This window comes from Callospermophilus lateralis, chromosome 15 (genome assembly GCF_048772815.1).
Source record: "Callospermophilus lateralis isolate mCalLat2 chromosome 15, mCalLat2.hap1, whole genome shotgun sequence".
NCBI classification, from domain to species: domain Eukaryota; kingdom Metazoa; phylum Chordata; class Mammalia; order Rodentia; family Sciuridae; genus Callospermophilus; species Callospermophilus lateralis.
Genome location: NC_135319.1, coordinates 91,031,262 through 91,051,384, shown reverse-complemented (window position 1 = coordinate 91,051,384; position 20,123 = coordinate 91,031,262). Strand labels below are relative to the sequence as shown.

The following is a 20,123-nucleotide window of genomic DNA, read 5'->3' as shown; positions in this document are numbered from 1 at the left end:
CCTCAGAGGAGACCTATGGGCCTCAGGAGGCGTGGGGACTGGTGACCAGAAGCTTGCTGGCACAACAGCCTGCATCTATCCGACTGGACAGCTTTATCTGACGATCACAATCATGACGGAAACAAATTCTTTACACAATAAAGAATGGTACACATGGGTTTTCTGGGGATCGCTGGCTAAATCCAGTAACTTTTAAAAATACATCATTTCTTTTCTTTGCCAATTATTCTGGAAATTTCCTTTTGAGTGCTAAAAGCCTCACTAAAGAGCAGCACCGTTCCCAAGCACAACTCCTCTGCGTGTGTGCTGTGGATGTGACGTGCTTCCTCCTGAGTCCCTGTCATCCAGGAGGTGTGAGGCTCGTCACTGGCGGCATCACTGAAACTAGACCCTGACACGGGGACGCTGAGACTGTGAAGGTCCATCCCATGGAGCTTCCCCGAGCTCCGGCTTTACCCCACGGACCCTGCAAGGCCTGTCAGTGCTCAAGCCCCTACACTGACCCTGCCCTGGGTCCTTCCAGCACACCAACTTGACCACACAGTGTCCCACCCCAGAGTCCATCCCCGGAGTCTCTCTCAGACCTTCCTATGGCTGTCACCTCTCATCAATTTCCACCCAACAGCCACCTGCTCAGAGGGCCACCTCCACATCTTCACTATTAACTACCTGCCACAGAAGCCAAATCCCCGAGTCTGTGACACCCTCGCAGCAACCCTCACAGGTGGTCTTTCTGACCCCAAGGGGGCCCTCGAAAGCCTGCCATGGCCTGAATGTGTCTCCCCAACTTTCACGGGTCGGAACCACGACTGCTCAGTGTAGCAGTCAGGGCTGACAAAGGCGTCTGGTCACAGGGGGCAGAGGCCATATGATTAGATTTTTACCTTTGTCATGGGAACAGATGCTCTGCCGCAAGAACTTGACCCCTTTCCTCTCTCCCAGGCACCACTGGCTCTTCCACTCTCTGTATGAGTCAAGACAGCATGAGCCCTCACCAGACCCTGAATCTGCCAGCTTCCCAACTGTGGGCCCAGAGAAACCTTCTTCTGCATGAAGTACCCAGTCTCAAGCCCTTTATTATAGCATCAGAAGGCAGTCTAGGCCAGAGCCCAACAGGAAGGAAGCCTGACCCCATGGCCCTCAGACAGCACAGGGGCCCAGGGGCCAGCAAGGGGACCCCTGAGGATACCATCAGCACACCAGCAGCCAAGACACTCTGCAGTCTTTATCTACGTAAACTCAGCACACGCTTTATTTGTAATTTACATTCAGATGTGACTGCACACTTGAAACTTGGCTGTTTGATTTTAAAGATCTGCTGCCACCTGCGGAAAGCACAGGTTGCCCCCCGTGGCGTGCAGGCTGGGGTGGGGGAGCCCGCTAATGAGCCACCTTCCTCCCTGCTGACAGTTCTGCCTGAACGAACAGTTCCAATAAGCCGGTGTCCCCACCTCAGAGCCCATTTGCCAGGCAAGGCAAAGGGATGATGGCCCTTCGGGATCAGTCAGGTGGAGCCCTCTGCTTCCCCAGGAGGCATTTTTAAAAAAATTCACACAAAAGCATAGAACTCAATATCTTCTTCCTTCTTGATAAGCAAAATGATCCTAACCATAGTAATCTCTCATAACCTTCTCTCTCCCACCCACCCAGCAACAGTGAGGACCCACGGGCTGTCCCTAACATCCGTGGCATTGTCCCACGGCCAGGCCCGCTGCCACCAACCCACCCCATCTGGCCCACACCTGGGCACTTCTGACGACCTGGTGCACCTGCTCACAACACCTGGAGAAAAGATGCAGCACAGACCCGCTCTCCAGCAGCGACTCTGCCTGGCTACTCCACTTCCTGTCCTACCACCCCACACCCTACTCACACTGAACAACTGGCCGGTCCCTAGATGCTCCTAGAGTCCACGTTCCCACTACTTTGCCCAGAATGCCTTGCCCCTTAGGAAAACCTCCCCAGCAGCCCACAGACACTTGGGCCACGGAGGTGGCGGGGCAGCAGTAAGCCTTGGGGCCTGCTCGCTCTCCAGGTGCTCCTCATCCCTCTGCCCACAGCACTGGTCCTCCACCCTCACATGGGGTGTGACAAGAGGGCAATGCACCCACAGGCAGGGCCATCTCACCATGTCTGCCTGCACTCAGACCAGCTAAGATTCTGCATGGGCCTCACAGGGAGCCTGAGCAGCTCCAAGCAGGGACAGCCTTGGACAGCTGCTTTCCCACAATCCAAAGGACGATGCCTGGTGACGCCGGTATTCAGAAAACCTTAACTGAATATGCAGGTGTGGTTCAATGCATGCTCTATCTCGCCCCCCAGGACCTCCAGCACCTCCTTGGCTGCACTCCTGCAAGGTGACATGGCAGTGGTGAAAAGCTGTACTTGGCCATCAAATAAATCCAGGTGGAAAACAAAATCCTGCCATTCCCGTGTGCCTCATGCAAGTCACTCTGCCTCTCAGTACCCTGTCCCTTCACATGCTAACCAAGACGCTGACAGCAGCTATCTCAGGTGAGCCTACTGATTTAATAAGAGGGTCTGTGTACAGCAAGGAGCACACAGGGCTCTAATAACACTGCCAGGGTGAAGTGACCAGAGATAGGAGGGTAAAGAGACACCCCGAACCAAGACGCCTTCACACACACACACATACACACACATACACACATACACACACACACACACACACACATCACTGCAGATTGTCGGGTTTTGACAAAGCATACCCGAGGGGCCCAAGTAACCCCTTGCCACTGTGGTATGAGCAGTCACACATGAGGAAATACTGTCACTGCTGGTGGCTCTGCTGGTTCCTGGCCGCTGCCATTGTGTCGGATCCTGCGTCTGGTCCTTCGGGAAGTTCTTTCAACTTCACAGACTGGTTGTGTCAAGCCTCTGAGAGACCGTGACGGGGCTGTCTTGAACTGGCAGGTGCCACAGGAGCACACAGGAAGCCTGCCTGCCTGCTAGGGCCAGAGAGGCACCCCTGCCACGGCAGGTCACACCTGAACCTTGGGGCCTCGGCCAGAGTGGGCAGCCTGTGCTCCAGCGCCTCTTCCTAACACCCCTCTAAAAGGGCAGAGAGGTGGCAGAGCAAACCACCTCCTGCAGACAAAAGGCATCCCAGACTCCCAGGGCGCCCACTTCGGGCCAAACAAGAGCCTGTGATACCTGGGATTCCAGGTCACTGGAGGTGGAACGCCTCGGGCTGGCCAGTCTCTCATCCACCACCAAGAACAGTTCAGTGACCGTGTTACCAGTGCCACTGTGACTATTCAGGGCCAGCAGTGCCAGTCTGGTGGGATCCCTAAGTGTGAGGACATTGTCACGGCTCGCCTCAGGGAAGCCACACCCTGAAGGTTAAGTGAGCTTACCATGGCCATGAGCAGTCAGCAGGGAGCCAGCTGAGCCACTCTGATCTCCAGAAGCCACACCAGGGACCACTAACTCGGAGGGCTTGGGACGTGTGACTCTGTCAAGGTGCTGATGGAGGGAAACAAGCATGTGGACTCCTGCAGGGACACACAGAAGCTGGTTGACCTGGAAGAAAATGAGGATTCTGATCGGCTGCTCACTGGCTGGCCTGCAGGGACATGAGGATTCTGATTGACTGCTTGCCCTCTTGTGGTTTCAAATTAAGATTTCTCTCATGTAGCATGTTTTACTTTATAAAACACCCATTTAACTTTTCCTGTGCTTTTACTTATCCAGGTGGACAGAGTAAGCCAGTTATTGCTATTCGAGAGATGAGGGGGCAGCTGGGGAAATGCTTAGCAGCCCCAAGTCCCCCAGCCAGCAGATGACACCATCAGAGTCACGTGCATTGTTCTCCCCACACACAACTCTGGTACATACTATATAACCACTCTGTCCAATTCCACAAGGATGTGCTCTGTTGTATATCTCAAAGTTAACCTCACCTGAGACATGACAGCACATCTATCCAGTCAGGGAGAAAGGCCAAGCAAGCCACTCTGAAGGACAAAGAGGAGGGGCATGTCTGTGGCTGTCCATGCTTCACATCTGTTCATAAAACCAATGCCAAAGCTTTGGCAACATCGGCATCTTCTGTTATAACCACAAAACCAAAAACCTCAATGCTCTGATATCACGTTGGGTTTGCATTCTGAAGAGATTCACATCTCTAAGGAGTTACAAGACCACGCGCAAATCCAGGTACACAGGCATCTCTGAACAAGGGGAACTGCGAATGAACTGCAGCTTGTCGGAGCTACCCAGTACTCCCTCCCAGAGGGGCTCAGACTGCCCAGAGGAGCCTAACAAGGGCCACCAGCACCCCCTGGAGAGCCTGCAAAGAGGTGGATCCCCAGGTTCTGACCCCACAGTCGGCCTTTCTAACCAGTACTCTCAGACACTCTGATATCAGCGGGGCTCGGACATGTTTGCAATGCTGCCCTTGTTGCCCACAAACAGCCCACCTCACGGAGAGCAACAGGTCCCAGGGACTGGCTCATCAGGCCTTGCTGGAGCCTCAGTCCAGGAAGACTCCCACCACTACTACCAGCAGCAGCCAGATGGGAGGCTGGCGCCCAGCCCCCACTTGCAGGTCCGTAGGCTGGGGAGTGAGATGAAGCTAAGTTTAAAAACAAATAAAGAGTAACGACCAGGTATTACATCTCCTACTTTGCCCTGAAATTCATTCCCTCTTCATCCATGTATCTCTGAAATCCAGTACTGGAATTGTCCAATTTGTCAATAAGGTGAGTTTTCTAAACTACTATCCATATGACTCAATTTGTCAGTAAAAACTGCCACCAGCGCTGTGCTTGCAAAAAATGTCCATAAATGCATTATTGCAACCAGCAGATCGATGTCTATAATAAAAACACATAGATTTAACAAGTGCCGGCCCTTTACGAGTCACACCATTGGTGGGCTCTGCATTCAGGGTCACCCTGGACTTCTGGGAATGGGCCACAGAGCTGGGGCTGGATGCTGTACTGACTCCTAAAGTGCTACGGGCAGGAAATTATTCTAACAAGAGAATTTCAGAAAGAGTAGTGTGGACATACAGCCGTTTACTGCTCTCTCACGAGCCCTTTCATGGCCATACACACATCCACGAAGTCAAATCCAACAGCCATAAGGAAGCGTTTGCATAGAATTGTTAGCTGGTTTGACAAGAGCTACACTACAGGCCTACAGAGTTTTCTCCAGATGGGATATGGGGGACATGAGGCTCCTTGGAGACGCCATTTTGCTGCTGAGCCACCAACTCAGCTGAAGACAACTTGTGGTATAGAGAACAGGTTTCAACATCCTCACGTGGCTGTGGGTGTCACCATGGGGCCAGTAGCAGGCCACTTATTTGGTTCTCTTGCTGGGGCTGACTTTCCAACACAGTGCAATAGACTGGCCTAACTGTAAGCGATGCCTAGCACTTGAGCTAGACACAGCCCGTGGCCCCGACACGTGAGTCACATCTGCCCAAGCCACCAGTTCCTTCAAAGCGTGCAAAAAAGGAGACAAGAAAGATTCACTCCTCTTCTTAGACCACTCATTTTAATAATTACACAAAAGAATAAGTTCTTCATAGGCACTGCCTGGTGTTCCCCAAAACATGTGGTCCCCCTCAGAAAGTTCTTTATCATGATTAATTTTTTTTAAGGCAAGAGAAAACCAAACAATATCCACAGACAAGAAAATATGCAGAAGCTACATAAAAGCCAAGAATTTAGGCCACAATACTGGATCTCTATCGTTTACCCACCTAAGCCCAGGATAGGCCTCCAGAGCAAGGGGAACAGGGCATCACATACTCGCCCCCAAAACCTTTCACTTTCGCTTCACCACAACAGCAGGGTGCCGGGCTGGCTGCTGATCTGAACAGGCGGCCACAGAGCCCAAGCTCACCAGATGGCACCTATGGTGTCCCGTCTCTGATTTTAAGACCTTCAGGCAGGCTTGAGTGAGTCTGCAGCAGACGCCAGCTCTGAGAAAGCAGCTGCATCAGTCTACCTAACCCAGGGGACAGGGCAGGGGCTGGTGGCCTTTCACCTGAAGTTTAGAGACCCAACCAGAAGCCAAAGGTCTCAGGGGCAGTGGACCTAGACCAGGGTGCTGAACCAGGGAGCTGGCTGGGTCAGGGTGAAATGTGAGCAAACCTGACTCACATGGTTCAACCTGTGCTGTTCCAACTTCACCACGGTGCAAAAGCACACGCGTTCAGCAGACACCAAACTTTGAATGTTTAATTTGGGTTTTTCCCCAGGTAGCAATATGCAGTAAGAGACCGTGATCCTGGCAGACACTGCGGCAGCCCCAGTCACAGATGAGGCAGGCGACCCTGGTGTGCCTGCGGCTGAGTGAGGTATTCAGGAGGCCAGGCACACTCAGCGCAGCCTGGCCTGCAGCATGGTCAGCCGTGATGTGTCTGTGTCTGTCACCAGTGGAGGAACACACCTCATACTCCCAGACGGTCAAAGAAAAGAGAATTCAGAAAATACTGCTTCCCACGTTTTCCATTAAGAAGAACAGACTGCAAACTGAAAAGGGCACGAAGGGGAGACTTAAAGTCCTGATGGTTTGAATCACTAGCTACTAAATGGTTCTCCTCTGGAAAACAAGAAAAATGGCAGCAATTTAGAAGGTCTATTTTATTAATGAATACTTAGGAGAGTCAAGTGCTTAGGTCTCCTGAGAAAGAAGGAACAAACTCCAGGGGAACTTTAGGGAAGGCGAGATCTATGGCCCTCCATGCCACTCCTTCTCTGCAGGAGGGACACCAGGCCAGACACCAGATTCAGTGAGGGAAGGCTGAGCAGGAGACAGGGCTGGCCCAGCGTGAGCCACTGACCTTAAAGCAGGACCCTGAGAGCCACGCTCTTCTCTCAGAGGAAGGCAGGCTTAGGAATCTCAGCAGCTGAGCCATAGCCAGTGTGTACCTAGGACTCCGCTGCTTTAAACCCTGCTAACACTGAAGCCCTTTCAAAGTAGTGCAAGATATCAGTAGTTAAATCCAGCTATTATAATAAAGATTTTTTTTTCTAATGAAAGGAGTATTTACACAGAGAAGCACCTCAAAGCAGTGTACTTGAGGCCTGGTTCCTATAGCTCCAGACTGGAAGACTCACCTCTACTGTCAAATTTTAACAAGATAAACAAGAGGCGGGGCCCAGGGAGAAATGGAAGCCCTTCTAGGGTGGGCCACTTTCCCTGGCCACTTGCAGGCTCTGGTTCCTGGCAGATCCCTCAATAATGCTCTGAGTTAACAAAATTAACTACCAGATGGGTACCCCACCTCCATGCCAGTGTGCTTCGCCTTTCATCCTCAGGGGTGTCTCAGCCACTGAGAGACCCATGAGAACAACCACAGCAGGTCGTGATCCTCTGTCAGGGATTGGGGGGGACGAAGAGGTGGATCTGTCCAGCAGAGACGCCACAGGTTTACATTTGGTTATATGTTTCAACCAGTTAACTCTTAGCTCTTTATGTTTAACAGCTGGTGTGCTCCAGACCACTGCAGTGACCCCTCTGGACAGAGCTGCTTCCCTGTGTCTGACCATGGTCCAACCACCCAAAGGTTTTACACACACATAGAAATCTTGCTTTCCCCAACAGAAAGCCAGCTACTGGGCTGAGGCAACCAAGAGTAAATACCATTCTGAGACTCAGGAAATGATGAACCTAACGAGTGAGGAGTGAGGAATACATACTTTAGAATTACTCTCCTGTATTATCACCAACTGGGGAATCAGGGTGCCAAGTGTAAACGGCTCTCCAACTCCACGTGTTTACTCTAAGTGTTTATGGACCCAATTAGGGCATAATGTATACAAACAGCAGCCCTGATAAGTGGAGCACCCTGGAACTCTGTTCTCCTCTATGCTGTCTCAAGCAAGAAGGAAACAGGGGCTCTGCACAAGCAGCATGCTAAAGGCTGGTTGCAAGAAGGGCCGAGCAGGGGTTTCTGGAATCTTCCTGGAAGAAAGGGGGAGTGGATCCCCGTGTGCTGTGCCTTCGACACTAAAGAGCAGTAGAGTGGGTAGGGACACCTCAGGGTCCAAGTTTGGCTTCAGCAATGCCTTAAAAGTGTTGACCATCTGGAGGTGTGATGGGGACAGCCACAACCACCATGCCAGGCCACTATTACCGCAGTGCAACTTGGCCTGTGAACTCCAAGCCCAGGGGAAGGCAGGGTATTCCTGAGTTTCACCTGGGGCACACGTGGGGCCGGTCCCTGAGGGCTGGGTGGGGGAGGGCGCCCATAAGACTACTCGTGGGCAGTTGCGATGGTCCCTCAGGCTCCCGACGCCCGCTCTCCCCAGGGACAGCCCCGCACTGTGCTGGGAAGGAGGTGATCCAGACACTCACCAACTTGCAAGGATGCTGACCGCCAAAAACTGCGAGCACCAGGACACAAGTGCTCAGGAACTGGTCGGCCCAGGCACTCACGGGGCCCAAGGGGCGGGGCCTACGGGGACGCGGCAGGGCGGGGCCGCAGACCTCGGGGAGCGGAACGAGCTGGGGAAGCAGGGGCGGGCCCTGGGAGAGTCGGGGCGGAGCCGGTGGCGGACAGCGTGGGGGCGGGGCCTCCTGGGGGCGGGGCCTGCGGGAGGAACCGGGGCGGGCCTGTGGGATCGGGGTGGGGCGGGGCCTGCGGGCAGGACCGGGGCGGGGCCGGGGCCCGCCGGAAGCGGAGCCGAGAGCCGCGGGGCTGGCAATGGAGCATGCCCAGTGCACGGCCCGGACGGCCGCTCTGCGCAACCTCCCTGGGCGCCTCGTCTACGGGTCTGGCGTCGGGCAGCGTCTGCCGGTTGCCCCTCGGCCTGCCTCGGCTTCTGGGCCCCGCGGATCAGTGTCCCTGCTCGTGACTCTGCCATCCTAGGCTGCCGCGCGCCCCCAGAGGGCGGAGGCCGGGGCAGGAGCCAGCCCCCACCAGGACTGCACCTGAGAGCGCGGCTCACCTGGCGGTCGCCCGGGAAACAGGGGGAGGCCCAGGCAGCAGGACTGCGCAGGTGCTCTTCCGTGAGCCAGGCGCCAGGGGCGTGTGCTGCACACACGTCCTGTGAGTGGAAAGCCACGGTGGAATGCTGACCTCTTGTCTCAGAATGTGACCTTGTTTGGAGGTGGGGCTGTTACAGAGGTAACAAGTGCAAATGAGGTCATGAAGTAGTGGGACCCTAAGCCAGTAGGACTGATGTCCTCATGGGCAAAAGGTGACCTGGAAACTGAAACTTGGAGGATATGTCCCGAGCCAGGGCACCTGGAGCCATTAGGGCTGGAAGAGGGCAGAACGACTTCTTCCCTAGAACCTGCAGAGAGCCGGGCTTGCCACACCCTGGTCCATACTTCTAGCAGCCAGAACTGTAAGACAATAAGTTTCCATGATTTTAAGGTGCTCTAACAATTTGTGGTATTTTGTTATGGCCACCCCAGAAGATGAGTCCAGATGCCATGGTATGTAGCTGGGCGAGCATAACAAACCTAGGGAGCAGAATCATCCCTGGAACTGCAGGGGGCCCACCCATTGGCAGTTTCTGTCTCAGGTACACCACATATTCTAAGCACCATGCTACAGGCCTCCTGGGGTGCATTTGTTCACATAGTTAGTGGAACAAGATCTCTTGCCTTCCCAGTGTAAACTCCCCTGTAGGAATTTGGCCAATCCTCATATCCTGATCTTGTGACTTGCAGGATCTGACACATTAACGTTGTTGGTAAAGGTATTTAGAGGAGAACCTCAGCCGGGTTCGTTTTATGATGAGCCCCAGTGATGCACACAGGCCGCATCATCCATCCTCTGAGGATCTCCACCCTGCCATGCCTTCTCTGGGACATGCTTGGTACTGGTGGAAAATGAACGAGGCCCTGGGTACACAAAGATAATCAAACCAAGGCACCTACTTCTCCACTGAGCCTAAATACAGAGTTCTCAACACTATCTCAGTCAGCCATAAGTAGGAGAGATGAAACAGGTCGCTTGACTCTGGTCTTTTCTGTTGGCTCTCTGTGGATTTTAGAAAATTCATCCAACTTTCTCAATTCTACTTCTGTCTTCTATAAAGGAGTTCTAAAAGGATCTACCCTGTGCATATATAGACCATGCTTACATATAGGGGTAACAAAACAACAAACTGAATGATAATTACCATATACCTGGCCTCTTGTAACCTGTTATTACCATAATCCATTAGAACGGGACTCCTAACAGAATTGAAAAGGGGACTAATACCAAGATTGAGCCACAGTACCTACCAGGAGCCTAACAAGTATGCTCTGAAGTAGTTAACAACTAATATGTGATTCTTACCCTTAAAAAATGTGAGTGGTAGGGCTGGGCTTGGGACTCAACAGTAGAGCGCTCGCCTAGCTTGTATGAGGTGCTGGGTTTGATCCTCAGCATCACATAAAAATAAATAAATAAAGTTATTAAAAAATGTGAGTGGTGTATTAATATGAATTCCTATGCTTTTACAAAATGGGCTAATTGGTGCTCACGTCTGATTTCCCACCCAGGAAGAAAGGCTATGCAGTGATCCAGGCCCTTTAGGTGAATTTTGGAGAATCCGGAGGGGTAGGCAAGAGAGAGAAGTGTCCACCACCAAGGCAGGTGCATGGACCTGGCCCCACCAGAGGACTGTCACCCTTGCTGGGAAGAGGGGAGAACTGTGTGACTCCAGCATCAGGACCAAGAGAGGCAAGAGGAAGAAGGTCACCACCCCTGAACAAGACTGGCTCTTCTAAACACAGGATTCTAAAAAGTGGCCTCAGGCTCTGCAGTGACCAGAACTAAGACTTGTATCCTGGAATCTGCTGCTGCAAGTTCTTCCCTCCTTTGGAATAATTTCAAAAACCCAAATCATTTTGTTTGAGAGTACCCTGGGCCTCTTATCCTGTCCCATGACACTCTTGTCCTCTCTGGAACACAGGGCTGCTCCAAGCAGGGGCGTGGCTTGGTGCAAGGTACAGGAAGGAACACAGGGCAGATCAGGAGGTTGGAGCTGTGTTCCCACCCCGCCCCCCACTGAGCCATTCACCCTGGACTTGTCTGTAGGATGACATGACAGACTAGATGGGCAAGAGCCCTTTGTCCTCCGGGTTTCCCATCTTGGTATTAAGGAATTGTGTTCCTTTCTTCTCTGGGTACAGATTCCCAGGAACGACATTTTACAAAGCAGGTGGGAAACCCACCTCAACTTCAGTCTGACTTCTCAAAAGTGCTTCCTGGATTTTCTTAAAGATCTACCAGCTTTTTATGGGCACAGGGAACAGTGTTAATTTGCGTAGTTTCTTTAAAACTCCAAACGGATGGCTTTGGGGTTAAGCAAATGGACATGACACGTGATTGCTTCTAATGATTTGCAACCCAAGAAATTTGTTTAATAAGCCTCTCTTTCCTAGCTACTTTGTGACATTAGAGACCATTTACAACAAAGCTGTCTTCAGTAGTCAAACTTAATCCTTACTACCCTACCTTGGGGAAATGAAGGGATTTTATAACGATCACATAAGACCTTATGTGGTTTGTAAGCCCTGAACTCCGGACAAGCTTGAGGTGGTCGTGTAACAAAGAAACATATCACCGAGCTCCCACTTTAAATGTTTTACATATGGTTTGCTTTTAGGACAGCATCTCCAGTGGAGAGCTTCCCGATTAACACAATCGATTTTCTCGGCCCCAGTGTTTCTGTGCAGGCTGGAGCCAAAGGCCAGAGTCAGCGCCTCAAGCCTGCTTGAGTCCTGGCACCAGGAGGTTCTGGAGAAGCAAGGAAGTGGGAAAGGGTGGACACTGGCAGCCTCTGCTGGCACTCCTGTCCCACAGGGCTGGGCCTCAAGGTGTGATTGCAGCGGACTGTAATCGCAAGAGTCAGGGGCACAGAGGGACTCCCTTGCTCTCTTGACCCTACACAGAGGCAGAAAGTCCTTCTACCCAGGAGCCTCTGGGAGCTTCTACTGAGGGCTGGAACCCCTTTGGATTCCTCTTGGGTCAAGGACAGGGGACTGCCTAAGGCAGTCCAAAGATTCTTTGGGAAGATGTTTCCTAGAACTTTGGGAGGCCTGGGCGGTGCCTGGGCTGGAGGGGCATTTAGTGAGCGGGTGGCAACAGCTCTCGGTTGCCCAGGGCCTGGGAAGGGAGAGGCTGTGCTTCTCCATGCTTCTCTGGAGCTCTGGGCCCCTCCAGATGCGCTGGCGACAGGGGGTGCTCGACTCCTTCAACAAGCCCTTCCCTTCCCCTTCCCTGGTGTGCCTGGCCCTGTGCAGTGGCTGCCCCCTGCACACAGCAGACACAAAGAGAGGCCAGGGTACCGCTGGGGTTGGAGCGATGCTGTAGGGGAAGGCCCCCAATGGGGAGAACACCAACACCGGGAGAGGTTCAGGACCACTGTTGGTTTTGTTTTTGTTTTTGTTGTTTTTTATGGAATTTGGATCCATTTGCCCAGTAATGGTTGGACAAAGATCATCCCAAGCTGTATGTAATTCTTCCTTCCAAAGAAGAGAACTGAACGTCCAGGAATGTTTATGCCACATGTGAACAAGTCAACAACAGCCAGCTCTTCGGATGTAAATATTTGGACAAGGCAGCTTGGAGAGCCGCTTCTGCAAGCGAGCACATTTGGGGGCATCCTCCCAGCCCCCCGCCCATGTTGGCTATTGAGTGTCAAGCCCTCAGGACTGGGCATTTTGTCAGATGTTGGTTCTTTGGAAAGCGTCTCCTACACTCATTACAAAGTGTTTTTGATCCATTTTCGGGAAGGGCTTTGTTTGTAACACATTGTTGGCAGTTTGGGAAGAATCTTTTAAGTGGTGTGAACTGCTGGGGGGTGTGCACCTGGGCGCCAGGAGGAAGTGGGTCTCCCGCCCCCGCCTTCTGGGATGAGCCAGAAGCGCCTGTTATTTTGTGACTTGGAAATTAAAGCAGGAGACCTAGGGATTTTGATGCTGAGATTGTGATCTGCCACCATTTACTTCTGACTGGTAAACCACAAATGAGAATTAGGATGGAAAATAGCCCTGCCAAATGTCCGGCTGCTGCAAAACAGGAACTTGAAAGTGGTTGTCCCCACCCCCACCCCCACACCAGGGGCAGGGTCCCCAGTCTGGCCCTGTATATTGGGCCACTGGTATAAAGTGATGAAGGTGATCAGAGCTGGCATTGGGGACGGGACCGTCCTGTGATCCCTGAGAGAGGCACCAGGTTCCATCTCGGGAGCCAGGAAGGCGGGGTCCAAGCATGGCCCCTCGGTCTGTCTGAGGAGCAGCCAGTAGACAGGAAAGCCCTCCATGGTCCAGGAGCCCACCTGACAGGAACTGAAGGGAATCCTGCTCCTGGGCTTGGACTCCACCCAGGAAGGCTATGGAGTTGGAAAGCCGGTGTGAATGGCTCCTGAGGAGGGCCAGTGTAGGTGGGCCAGGTGGGCTCTTTCTCCTACAGGGGAAGACACCCAGCCCTCAGGCTATGATTAGGAAGTACAGTGCAGCTCAAGGAGGCCAAGGAAGAAGGCCCCAATAGCAGAGGCTGGGCTCCTTCTCTCTGGCCCCCTGTTGGGCTGTTGCTTTTCTACCTCCAAACTGGTTTTCCACCCATGACCCCGGTATATATCCTTCCAGCTCCGTGTCCCCAGGGCTGAAGCCAGTGCTCCCTCCCAGCTCCCAGTGGAAAAGCAAGCAAACAAACAAAAACCCACCAGAGAAAGGCTCTGATTGGCTTATCATGTATGACAGTGACAAACTGAACTGAAAGCGTGACCCGGGACCTGAGGTCCACCCAGCCAGATGCGTGCACCTGGCGTGGCCAGGAGACCAGATCTGATGAGGGTGGCAAGGGCAGGAGCTACAGGAGGCAGGGCGCCAGCTTATGCCCTCCCTGTCCACAGACCTGGGCACTGTGCATGCCCCTCTGCCTCTCACCCCATCTACTCTTCACTCCTGCTCCCCCACCAGCTTCGTGTGCATAGGGTGCAGGGGTGACAGCAGGGGGTGGGGTCACTGCCCCCTGCAGCCCTGTCTGCCCCCAGGCAGCAGAGGTGGCCTCTGGCCCATAAATGAGTGCCCTGGAGGCCGAGACTCTGCAACCAGGCCTCCCACAGTCTGCTAACAAGGGGACCCTTTTCATGAAACCGGACAGTTAGACAAGCTGGCACCAGCCCAGGATGCTCTCCCAGCGAGGCCACATACACTCCTCAAGGCCAAGCAGTGTCACCAAATCTGTGCCTCTGCTCTTTGTCATAGGGATTAATCTTAATTAGCACATTTATTGGAGATTCATTAAGTTACTAAGGAACTAGAAAGATAGGACTCGTGGAAATTAATAATAGTTGGGAATTATTGATGGCTTATTAAGTGGCATGCTCTGGGCAGGGTGCTTTATGCCCATGGTCTTTTTAAATCCTCACAACAGCCACATGAATGATAATGTCATTATCACAGTTTTATAAATGAGGAAACAGAACAGTTGAGTAACTTGCCAAGATCACACAGCGGTAAGTTTTAGACTCATTTACACCCCCAAAGTACTGCCTCTTAGACTAGTAGGCACAATGACAACTGATGTGTACTGAGCCTCAGAGGACACCTGGGGCTCTTCCTTCCCAGGTCTACTGTGCTGTGCAGGTGACAATCTCCCCTTTGTGGCAGTGGGCCCTTCAGAGCTCTTGCTCAAGTGGACTTTGCCATTGCAAAAAGATGCGTTCCCCTGCTGGAGCACCAGGCACAGCTGTGTGGCTCTCAGATGGAGGCCAGGCCTTGCCCATGGTAAGTGCATGCTCTACCACTGAGCTCTACCACTGAGCTTGCCCCCAGCCTGTGAGTGACCACCTTTGTCGGAAGAGGAGTCCCACAGAAATAGAGATAAAAAGAATCCAGACAATATGGGGGAGCCCCTGGATGGTCAGACCTGAAGGCGGCAAGCCTGGCGTCTCATTTCTCTGTGGCAATAAACACTCTTGTTTGAATATACAAGTGTAGCTGGGATTATGTAGTATATAGCCAAGCACCTTGAGCCAGGTGCTGGGCCAGGCACTGTGCCAGTGTGATCACAACTGTGGCCCTTTCAGCAACTCACAACCTTTTGAGGTGAATGTCATTATGCGCATCTTCTAGGTGAGGAGAGTGAGGATTGAAGCAGTCAGTGACGTGTCCAAGGCTGTTCTGCTGTGCAGTGGGAGAGCAGGACATACAAAGTCAGAGGCCCCCAAGCATCATATTCCTAAGAATATTCTCAATTCCAGAGGACAGAGGATTAGGAAGAGGAAGGGAAGAAAAAGAGTACAAAGAAAGGAAGGGAGGGATATGAGAGAGAGAGAGAGAGAGAGAGAGAGAAGGAGGGAGGACTGTTAGCATATTTGAATTGAAGAACTTAAAAATCTTTTGGTGGCAAGTTATGATGGTGTATGTCTAAGGCTTAGGAATTTTATCCTGCTATTTGTTCTTCAAATAAAAGAATCAGAGTTGCTGACTTAGTTTAAACCAACTCCGAAGACTACAGAGTTGACTGCTGATTAAAACCTTGTCTTTCTTCGTCTGAGAAGAGAATAGTAGATACGGTTTCCCCAATGTCTTCCACTTTGCAAATCTGATTTTCATTTGTAGCACTTGAAAATGTCAATGATTGGAAATATGTAACTTGATATTAACAAGCTAGAAATAGTAACTGTCTATTCACTTTGGCATCTCCTCAGGCTTGTGTGATAAAAATAAATTGGAAATAATTTAAATACGAATTTAAAGGTGATTTTGGAATCATGACTCTTGTAGGTTTTCTGATCACCCCATGCTGGAGAGCCCATGGACTACCTACACAGGACAGTGGATTCCCAGATAAATAGACTCTCTGGACATAGCATGCAAAGGGTCGATTTAGACTTTGTGTGCTCTGCCGTTTGTGAATCAGGCTGAACACATTCCATCCACTTTATCTCTGCTCTTTCGGAGATGCACAATCATTTTAATGGTTAAACCTGTATTAAATTGCACTTTTCAAATCTTCATTGTTTCATTTCCTCTCAGTTCTGCTATATGAAATTCTTTTCCACCTCATTTTTCCTGATCATTTGTTGCTTCACCCACATTCTACACCAAAGCCCCCTGGTTGTGAGCACCAGGGAGAGCCGATACAGGGACCGGGTGACATTTGGGGAGGAAGGAGTCAGTCTCCCCCAGGCTTCTCAGCCACAAAATGATTTTCAGATTCCCATCAACCTGGGGATGAAGCTATTGGGATTCGGTTCAAACCTGCGTCTTCCGTGGGCAGAAACGGGTTCTGTGTGTTGCCCCGAAGGCTAGTGAGCACTGGGAGTTTATACCATGCTTTAAATTTCCCCGCAGACAGTGCCGGACGCCTCTGAAATGGGTGCTTCCCAGATACGCAGCAGTCAGGAGCATGCGCAGAGCAGGTGCAGCCAGGATGGGGGAGCCAGCTGCAGAACTTCCATTTCCCTCTGTGTCGACAGCGTGGAAACTCACCTCCCAGATGGCTGCACGTGGCTTCAGGAGAAATTCTCAGTAGAATTTCTTGTGCTGTCCTCAGCTCAGGATTCAAAGCCAAGGAATTAGGCATGCTGCAGCTTACTAAACTGTTGATGGAAGTTTGTTTTTTTTTAACTGTTCAAAAATCCAAAAGGATTCAACTTTGATAATTTAAGAAAATGGCAGGAGGGTCCCCTTGCCCTCCCCTGTGCAGATCTGAAACAGAGACTCTGGTTGGAATGGCAGTTTATTTTCCATGCATTTCTTCCAGCCTGAAATGCTCCAGCTGAGACTTTCTCCTGTTGGAGAGGATTCTCTCCACTCTGAAGCAATGGACAAAGGTCATATTATGAATATGTTTCTGGGATGATAACATTTTGATTAGATATGCAAGAACCTCTATTCTTCCCTAGGATGTCATATTCTAACATTTTCCATTATTTTAGGAAAATCATGTAAGTTGATACTATTCTGCAATAAGAACTTGAATTTTGTGGCTTATTTTCTTTGCTATCATGTGCCAGCACCGTGGGCATCGTTGCAGGGAATAAATGACTCTTCCCCAATAAACCAAATGCTTAAAGAAGCCCCTGGAGGAGGCATGGATGTCCATAAAAGTTGAAATGGATTTCAGAGTGTGGCATTCAATTTAGTGTATTAAGTAGGATTCGAAAATAGTCTAATCTTCCAAAAGAAAATACCTCTACTACTAACAGGGGTGGGAGGATGACTGTCCACCAGAACGAGAAACACATAGGTGCCCAGATATAATTATTAAATCATCTCTCTTTCTCCTTTGGGGTCATTAGTTGCCTGAAAAACTGAAGCTATCTCTCTCTCCCTTTCTCTCTCTCTTTCTGTCTCTCTCTCTAAGCTTGAAAAATTAGTGCCTTAAAGACAGCCACCAGAAAGCATTGATCAAAAGGCCTGTTCTGCCCAGTGTCTCACTGCGAGAGGCCATGAGTACACTTCTATAGTTCTACCTCCAGAATTCTCAGGCTCAGAAAGTATTTCAAAACTGATGCCAGTGAGCTGGTACCACTCATGGTTCTCCAGTGCCAGTACTAGTGAGAAAAACAAAGCCCAGTGCTCAGTGAGGTCTTCAGGAGCCTGAATTGACATCAGGATGCACAGAGAGAGCAGGCTCTGGGAGGGAGACGGAAATACTTCTGGGTTTGATGAAAAACCAGCACAAAGGCAAGAGGGCAGGGAGGCAGAGAAGGATGAGGGACCCTCAGCCCCAGAGGGGCTGGACTCAGGGTCACATATGAGGTGCTTCTCAATGACATCCCCAGAAATCAAGCCAGTCTCATAAATGCTCCAAGTACACATTTGCCAACATAAAAATTTTAAGTCTCATTTTGAAAACTGAAGGCTTGGAAGTTCATTTTAAATATTTTTTTTTAATTTATTCCTGAACTTTTAATAACACAATCATGAAAATAATTTGCATATAAGCTGTTACGGCTTAATGATTACTCTTTCATAAAATGTTCGTGCATCTACATTTTATTTTATTCTAAAGTGAAACAATCCTTAGGCAGTAACATTTTTTAAATACCTAATCCAAATCTTTTTTGGTAATAGATTTTTTAAGTTTCTTTAACGAACAACAGAATACCAGTTCTTTGGAGTGCAGCTCCCCTACTTCCCACCCAGGGACCACAGCTGCAGCGGCTGGGCTGTGCCTGAATTCTGTGCTGGGTGACAGGAACCAATGGACTGGCGCTTCCCCTGGGCCAGCCTCCCACCGCAGGCTTCAGCTCGTGTCTGTTCGGGAGCCAAGGAGAGCCTTTCGGTCCATGCCTGGGTCTGTTTCACTTGGCAGCATTGTACCCCCAGGCCAGGCCTAGAGGGGACCCCGAGGCTGAGCATGGGTACTGCCCAGCTCTGCAGCCTCTGAATGACCCACACCAAGCTGCAGTGGTGTTGTCTGAAATGGGAAGAACCCGGTTCCCAGGAAGGGCCACCTCAGTGAGGTGACGGGCCTGGAAATGCCTGCTGTGGCAACCCACACCAGCAGCAAGGCTCCAGGTAGGCTTCTGGGGACAGGATGACATCACTGGTGCTCCTGGTGGACTCTCTCAGCACGCCTGTGGTTCTTTACTATTGTTCAAGCTGCTTTCACGACTGTCACCAGCGTTTCCTACCATAACTTCATAGTCAGCGTCCCCCTGTCTCCTGACCTTCAGGTGGGGTGGGGTGTTCAGCGGCCTGTCTGGAATCTTGTTGCGCCTGCCCTTCTCTGGAGGGCCAGGGCCTTGAGCTCCATCCCCAGTACCGACTCTGCTCCAGACCCTGGCACAAAGTGCACCCCTACCCCTGCTTGGCAGGTCCTCAGTGTCACGTACTTATTTCTGCATCGAGACCCTACCCTTAGGAAGAGTGGTGCTGGTGTTAGTGATGTGTGCATCTCTAGGGGTCACATTCCAAGTGGCAATGAAGAGTAGTAATGATCGATTAATGATTAATCGATCATTAAAAGAATGAACTTCAGGATGGTCATATTCCCAGTTAACAGCACTGAAAACAAAGTCTGGGTGAGCCCCATTTGCTCCTGGTCTGATAGCAGCTGTGGTTTCTTCCTAAATAAGCTGATGAGAGGTCCGGGTCTGACCCCCTCTCCGCTCCCAGCACCAGGATGTTCCTTCAGCCAGCCCAGCTCTTCCCTGATACTTTCGGGAGCCCCTCACTTCTCCAGACCTGACTTCACCTGCCCAAGGTTGTGCCCCAGGTATGTTTGATGAAACCTCACCCAGTGAAGCCCAGCCCTCCCCAGCCCGCCCGGGCCTCCTCTGCACGCTGAGAGGGCTGGACAGGCCAAGACCCAAGTCTCAGGGTCCAGCCAAACACTGGACAGCCCTGGTACTGACAGTGTGTCCCTGTCCACACACAGGCCATGGGAATAGGGCTGCGTCCTCTGAAAGTCCAGGCTGCACTGCATTCACCTCTGGGTCCTCAGCCCCAAGAACAGGACTGGACACACGAGGTGCTAAGTAGACACTTTATGGGCAGACAGACAGATATATGAAAGAACCCACGAGATGACTCAGAGCTGGCACTGACCCAGAGCTGAGACTGGAACTGCATAGGCTGGGTGCTGGGGAAGGGCTCCCCAGAGGAGCAGGAGTCAAGGTGAAGCAGAGAGGATCAAGTTACTGAGTCTACCAGGAGAGGTGCTGTGACTCGATGCGGTGGCTGGTAGTGGGCCAGTGCAGGTTCTCGAGCCAGGGAGGGACTGGGAGGTAAGTCCAGGGTTCTGGTGGCAAAGGCTGGTCACAGTCTACCTGACCTGGGACAGGGTGGGTTCTCCAAAGCACAGCAGAGGGTACAATAACCACCTCCTTCCAACAGGCAAGACAAACCTCCAGTGCAGAGGCTTCAGAGAAGGAGAACTGTTTACAGACGGCTATTCTTTTCCTACAGTGCAAGATTGCCCTCTCTGTTCTTGGATCCCTTTAGCATCCCTGCAGTGGAATTATTAGAAGTGGAAACCATGCAAGACCAGTGTCGGTTCCTAACCAAGGAAGTGTTTATTTAAGTATGTACTGGCACCAAACAGGAAATAAAACAGTTTAAAGCAGCCAAAACACCCAGGGAGACATAAGCTCACAGGTCCAAATAGCTGGACGCCCGAGGAGGGCACCGCTGAACCCCACCGTCAGCAGAGTCCAGCCTGGCACTGCTAATGC

The 20,123-nt window shown here is 51.3% G+C and overlaps 1 protein-coding gene across 3 annotated transcripts in view; it reads right to left on the bottom strand.

The window, feature by feature from the left end:
* Positions 1-8,996, bottom strand: part of Mgmt (O-6-methylguanine-DNA methyltransferase) — a 234,236-nt gene extending 225,240 nt beyond the window's left edge. Inside the window, exon 1 of one of the 3 annotated variants that reach the window (XM_077105380.1) lies at positions 8,931-8,996. The gene's annotated coding sequence lies outside the window, so the exon portion shown is untranslated. Of the gene's footprint in view, positions 1-8,337; positions 8,425-8,930 lie in introns of those variants that run through there. The other 2 variants (XM_077105377.1, XM_077105378.1) reach the window with 2 other exon arrangements.
* Between the last annotated feature and the right edge of the window lie 11,127 nt (positions 8,997-20,123).